This window comes from Triticum aestivum, chromosome 7D (assembly GCF_018294505.1).
Source record: "Triticum aestivum cultivar Chinese Spring chromosome 7D, IWGSC CS RefSeq v2.1, whole genome shotgun sequence".
Lineage (NCBI taxonomy): Eukaryota > Viridiplantae > Streptophyta > Magnoliopsida > Poales > Poaceae > Triticum > Triticum aestivum.
In genome coordinates, this window is record NC_057814.1 from 469,007,148 (window position 1) to 469,013,881 (window position 6,734).

Sequence of the window (6,734 nt, forward strand, 5' to 3'; positions counted from 1 at the left end):
ACACCTTCGAAGATACTTGTAGAGCATCTTTATGATCACCCAGTTACGTTGTGACGTTTGATAGCATACAAGGTATTCCTCCGGTATCCGGGAGTTGCATGATCTCATGGTCGAAGTAATATGTATTTGACATTATGAAAGCAGTAGCAATAAACTGGATGATCATATGCTAATTAAGCTAACGAATGGGTCTTTTCCATCACATCATTCTCCTAATGATGTGATCCCGTTATCACGTGACAACTCATGTCCATGGTTAGGAGACCTTAACCATCTTTGATCAACGAGCTAGTCTAGTAGAGGCTTACTAGGGACACGGTATTTGTTTATGTATCCACACATGTATTTAAGTTTCCGGTCAATACAATTCTAGCATGAATAATAAACCTTTATCATGAATAAGGAAATATAATAATAACAACTTTATTATTGCCTTTAGGGCATATTTCCATCAAAAATACCTTGCTGCAATTTATTTACCTTTACTTTATTTTGCACTTTTACTTATCTTTTATACCTATCTCTATCAGATCTCATCCTTGCAAGTAACCATGAAGGGATTAACAACCCCTTTTTCGCGTTGGTTGCAAGTATTTGTTTATCTGTGTAGGTGCAATTATTAGAGACTTGTGTGTTCCTCCTACTGGATTGATACCTTGGTTCTTAACTGAGGAAAATACTTATCTCTACTTTGCTGCATCACCCTTTCCTCTTCAAGGGAAAAACCAACGCAAGCTCAAGAAGTAGCAGCCATCAATCCAAGGACGAATGTACTGTAAGTTGCATGATTCGTTTGAGCATAATTTTGAGGATTGTGACATGTTTCGTCAAATATTTAAATCGGCCATTGAAGGCCTATTGAGGTTTGTTGAAACACCAAGGGATGACCAGTCTATTCCGATTGGTCCTGATGGCAAAAAAAATTTGCATCGGCTTCTTCAAGCCGATTCATTAAATGATGAGAAGGTAAAAATTGCAGATAATGGGATTAAGTTTTCAAGAAAGGAAGTTGTTCAAGTGCACAATGATAATATTCTCGAGGGCGAAAATTCCATCAAAGTTGCAACAACGACGCCAAGTACTAGGGGGAGCAACAAGAAAATCCAAAGATCGATACAAGCACAACCAATGAAAGAAAAGACCGAGGTAAGCACAAGGTAAAAGGCCAAAAGTCACGTATGCGCAGCTATTGGAAAAATATCAAAAGATAAGTGAGGAGAAGAGTGCTTATCGGCCAGGTAATTCAAAAGCATGAAGATCACCCCCTAGGGGCAAATATGAGGATCAGTATTGGCAAAGGGAAAATTTCAATGCATCGTATTCATATCCATATTTTGGGCTGCCAATGCCAATGCCATGGATACCTTCCTATGCTATTTTTTATCCATATTCTTCAGGAGACATGTATGATTCAAGTGCACATTCTCTATCTTATTTTAGACCATCTCACAAAGATAATGCAGCTCTAAGAAGATCAATATTTGAACAATCACGTGTCAAAGACCGTTTCAATCATAAGGAATCGGTCTGGAGCTCAAGGAAGAAGAAAGAGGTGGCCAACAAGTTTACCGCGTGAAAAGAGATGTCGTAAGGGTGCTAATTCAGATTTGATCTTAAAAGATAAAGAGACAATTAAAGAGTTAACATTGGCTACAAAAGGCAAAGAAGTGAAGCAATCAATTGTTAAAAATCAAAGTGCCAAATCTGAAGAGAAGAACTTGAGAGTGCACAAGGCCAAAAAAGAGTTACCATTACTTGAAACAAAATCACAGCGGAGGCACCCACTCGACTTATCGTATTGGAAAAACAAGGAATTACAAAAGCTTGGTGCACGAGAGCTGAGAAAGAAGAACATAGCATGGGTTCCCAAGGGGGCAATCAAAACAAAAAATGATGTGCAAGCTTCTATTGCAACAAGTACAACAAAAGTGAAGAAGGAGAAGATTGAAAGCAGTAAACAATTCAGTCGAAAGTTTCCATCACCCCGTCAAAAACTTATATTAGCACATCATTCATATTCGTCAAACATGCCATTGATGTCTTTGCCATGGAAATCATCCCCAGGTATGGTCGGTTACCCTCCATGGACTTATTTTGATCCATGGATGCAATATCATTTCTTATGTCGTGAAATGGTATTACCAAATCACTATACATTTGATTATCTACAAGTTTATTGCTGAATCAAAGGGCCAAAATATTTGATTTGTCATTTCATTTGTTTATTTCGGCTATACATTCTTTGGTGGATGAAGTTTACATGGACCTTATTGTAATGGCCAATATTTATCTATCGCCCTAAGAATATGTCAAAGCAATGGTCGGTGTAGCATTCTAACATCGCCTTAGTTCGATTGGAGAGCAAGACAAGGTACGTGTTCATGGAAATTTATACATATACCTATATTATGCTTGCATGGAGTTGAGACATTATGACCGATGCAATTCAAAATATGTTGCACAAACCAATTCATAGCAAAATTGGTGAGTGGGCTTATGTTTTGATTTAATATGATTTGGCCTACAAATCCTTCAAATCTACGAGAGGCCAAATCATTGTTGGTTTTGTTATTGAGCATCGGATTTATGACATGCATAATATTGATATTAGCATTGTCTGTGTAGTACTATGGATATTATGTTTTGATGGTTGAATTCATAACGGCCAAGGTATTGGTGTTGTTTATATATCTCCTGATGGTGTTATTTTGTGAAGCCTCATGGCGCTTAAATATTTTTTTGCACAAATAATCAAAGTCGAATATGCATTGTTATTCGGAAATCTTTTACTTGCTATAGGTGACATACATATTCAGGCTTTCAGTGATTTGTTATTAGTAGTGCAACAGATATCAAGAAGTTATCAATGTTTTGACGAATCACTTGTAGTTTATCTTGAGGCATGTCTAGATGTAACATTCTCCTTGGGTTGCTTTCAAATTGTTCATATATCTAAACATGACAATTGGAGAGAGTTGGCACAGCAAGCATCCAGCTACTATGTTGATCATGTATTGCATTTCTATCAATAGCTGGTGCATAGTCTCGTCGACATAGGCAAGGCCGAACCGAAGCCCACCGCTTCGGCTACTAATGAATTTTTTATGCAGGCGAAAGAAAGCTCATTATTGATTATCCGTAAGATCCTAGCGATGGGGTAGACAAGATGGTTCGGCGGAAGTTTTTGTGATGCACATTGGTATATGAAATTATTGCCGGACTATTGATGGTATTCTTTTTGAGTGCTTGAAAACTAAGCAAGGATTTGAGGAAATTCCACCCAAGTTCGCATCAACAAAGTTCAAGTAAGCAATGGCCGATATATACTTATCGCCCTAAGCACATACAAATGGCCGATGGAGTGTTGACATCGTCCTTTGATCAAACATTATGCAGATTATTTTTCGGCACACAAGCTATGCCGAAAAACAGGGGTGCATGTGTTGACATCAGATTTTGTCACGTAATAAAAATCATTATTAAGATGGCCTCAAATGAAGAAGTGCTCTACATGAGGAAGTATCATATTGTCGACATGAACATCTTTGAAGTTTGGGTCATCGCCATCCGGTCTCACATCGAGGGCCGAAGATGTGCTTGAAGTACTAAGTTTTTATATTCAGAGTACTGTTCGGCCATTTACGCCTTCAAGACGGCCTCGTATGAGAAAATGTTCTACATGGATTGTCTTTGCCTTGTCGAAATGGTTGAATTGATATAAAAACTATCTTAATCCGAGGGCGTATGCAAAAGTTAGAGCTAAAAATGCACGGCTACAGTAGATGGCCAGACCCTCCAGGGACAATCATCCGGGTATCTGATTGCCGCAGACTTCAGAAAACAGCCCAAAACCCCCTCAAGATGGTCTCTAATGAATAAACGTTTAACATGAAAGTTGTTCATCTTGCCGAAATGGTTAAAATTGCTTTTGAGCTCGTTTCTAGACGAAATCGTTTACTGCCTCAAAAGTGACCCGCAAGATGCAGTCAGCTTTTAAACCGAACAATTTTGGAAAGTTTGGACTCCGAGTTGGACCCAAACTAGGGTTTTGGACGTGAATCCAAACCTTTCATTGCACGGGAAGTACATCCATCTCTTGTATACACGAGGGGTGACAACCGGTTGAACAACACACAATCGAACAAATCAATCTATCATACTTTCCCTGTTCATCTATCATTATCCCTCTCCCTTGTACCTTGCTTCTCGTTCTTCGGGATTGGAGGGCAGCGAACCTCGAGGCTCTAGGGGTGGTTAGGCCGACCTAAGGCATCCCATAGCCGTTGCACCATCCTGACGGGGTCCCTCCCGGACGAGCGGGGCTTCGGGTATACAAAAGCACCTGTCAGATTGTCTTGCGTACTGCGCTTCCGGCGAGCCTCCTCCGGCGTGTGCTACCGCGCATCGCGCTCGGCATCGAGGGTACACGGGTGACGTGTTCGTGTGTGAACAGGCGGTAACACCAGCTTGTCGGTGATGCCGTGCTCCTCAGGTCACTTGACCGAGCCAAAATTTTGTAACCTCTCTCTGCTAAATAAATGAAAACGCCAGTAAAAGCTGGATCTTTAAAAAAACCATTAGGCTTCGTTTGGATGTCTCCATTGAGAGCCTCTGAATTGCATTGGATCCAATACCAAATCAACCTTTGTATTGCAATGGGCTCCAATACCAATACAGATGTTTGGATGTACAAAATATTGCAGGTTGGAATTAGATAAGCTAGCAATACCAATGTTACGTTTGGATGCCATACAATGGAAATGGCGGTTTGGGGGGCGAGCAGCCGTGAGGAGCACAGAACGCAGTCGTCCCCGACGGTCAGCCGACCATCCGCGACCGGGATGGAGCGACGCCGGCGAGCGTGATGGGCCAAGCTCGTGCAGCCGCAGCTCCTCGTGTATGGGAAACTCCGACCACCGCGGGATCCACAGCAGAAGACGTCCACGCCGGCGAGCAAGAGGGCCAATCGAGCAGAAGAGGGTCGGGGACGGCGGGCAGGGAGGACGGCCAGGCATGGCTAAGAACGGCGGGGTACAGCGGCTGGAGCCTGTCGGGGAGGAAGGCACCTGCGCCGCCGTCGGACTCCATGGCAGGGCGTGGCTCAGGGGGACGGCAAGCAGGAGCTGATGAATAGGGGAGGGCGGCACCTGCGCCGCCGCCGGACTCCATGGCGGGGCGTGGCTCAGGGGGACGGCAAGCAGGAGCTGAGGAATAGGGGAGGACGGCACCTGTGCCGCCGCCGGACTCCGTGGTGGTGGCCGCCGCTGCTGCCGGCGTCTGCTAGGTCGTCGCGGTGGGTCTCTCCTATCCCCTTCCTTTTTTCCGTTCGCTCGAACAGGTATGTTTTGCGGGTAGGCCGATTTCAGTGCGATTCGGAGCGGGACGGCTCTGTATCGTTGGCAAGCACTTAGCATGGGATGTAATTCAACCAGCGTATTCGTTTCATTACAGCCTGCCAATTCGCTGTCCAACCGAACACATGAATTGAAAGATTACAATACCAATTCAGATTCCAAACCTTCAATGGGAACATCCAAACGCAGTGTTAGTCATTTTCGTAGATTTTTCGGCCGTCGGGCTGGCCCCTTCTCGAGTAGCAGCAGCTGCAGCACACTAGGAAACAGATTCCTTTTCACGTACTCCCCTGCATGCATATCATCCTAGGATTTTGCAGGCCAACAAAGCACATTACGTGCAGAAATCACCAAATTATCCCTCTTCAACTACTGGTTGGTGTATGTACTAGTTTTTGCGGGAAAGCCGTCATGACGGTTTATATTTCATGCACAAAAAGTGATACATCGTTTGTTAATACATCTATTAAAAACCCTGGAGGCTCCGATTTCCAAACAATTGTATGAGAGAACTCCGAGTTTCTAGCCAATAAATCTGCCGCCGCATTGTACCAGTTTCAGAAGAAAAGGGTAGGCACAGGGGAGAACGGGAAAGGAACGGCGGAATCGCACGCTGTAACTCCAGAAGGCCTGCTACGGGCTCTCACTTTGGGCCCAAACTCGCAAGCGCGTGCGTGCTAGTGGCATCGCATCGCAGGACAGGAGAAGAGGAAGGAAGCAAGCAGGTTTAGTACCACATCGCGCACGGAGGAGGAGCACAGAGGACAGATGGCTATAAAAGGAGACCCGCTTCAGCATTGCAACTCATACCTTTCTCGGCCTTTTGGCTAAGATCAAGTGCAGTATCTGTTTTTATTAGTTTAATATTTGATATGTGGGCCATGTATCCATAATGATATTAAATTTATTTTTTGTGGGGTGGACCCATCACAGTAACTTGCTGCTTGGGTCCACACGTGTCGCCGGGCGTTGCACTGCTGCCCTGGCCTGGCGCACCCCAACCAAATCAAGAATAAACCTTTGAGATTGAGATCTAAGTTCTGTTTGAGTTGGGGCAAATAAATAGTCCAATCAACAACCTGTTTGTCAGTAGTCTGTAGAGATCTTCATGTATTCATCCCGGTTGATTTCTCTATGAAGTGATAGAGAGGACAACAGTACAATAATTACAAAACGGATGGATCTGAGTTAACCCCGAGCTCGCATTTCCTCATTTCTTTTGTGTTGCCTTTTCCAGTTTTCATAAGAAAAATCTCTATACCTTTGCGGCGCCATCACTCGCCAGTTCATTCTGCTCGGCGCTGCAAGGTGATTTGGAAGCCGCCCTATCCATCTGGTACGCACTCCATTCCTCTCCGACTGGCAAGAGCAACACCCACA

At 43.8% G+C, this 6,734-nt stretch overlaps 1 non-coding gene across 1 annotated transcript; it reads left to right on the forward strand.

Annotated features, from left to right (window-relative positions):
• The first annotated feature begins 6,160 nt into the window (after positions 1-6,160).
• LOC123171631 (U2 spliceosomal RNA) lies at positions 6,161-6,355 on the forward strand. The gene has a single exon (XR_006485332.1). It is a non-coding gene; the product is annotated as a U2 spliceosomal RNA (small nuclear RNA).
• The last annotated feature ends 379 nt before the right edge of the window (positions 6,356-6,734 follow it).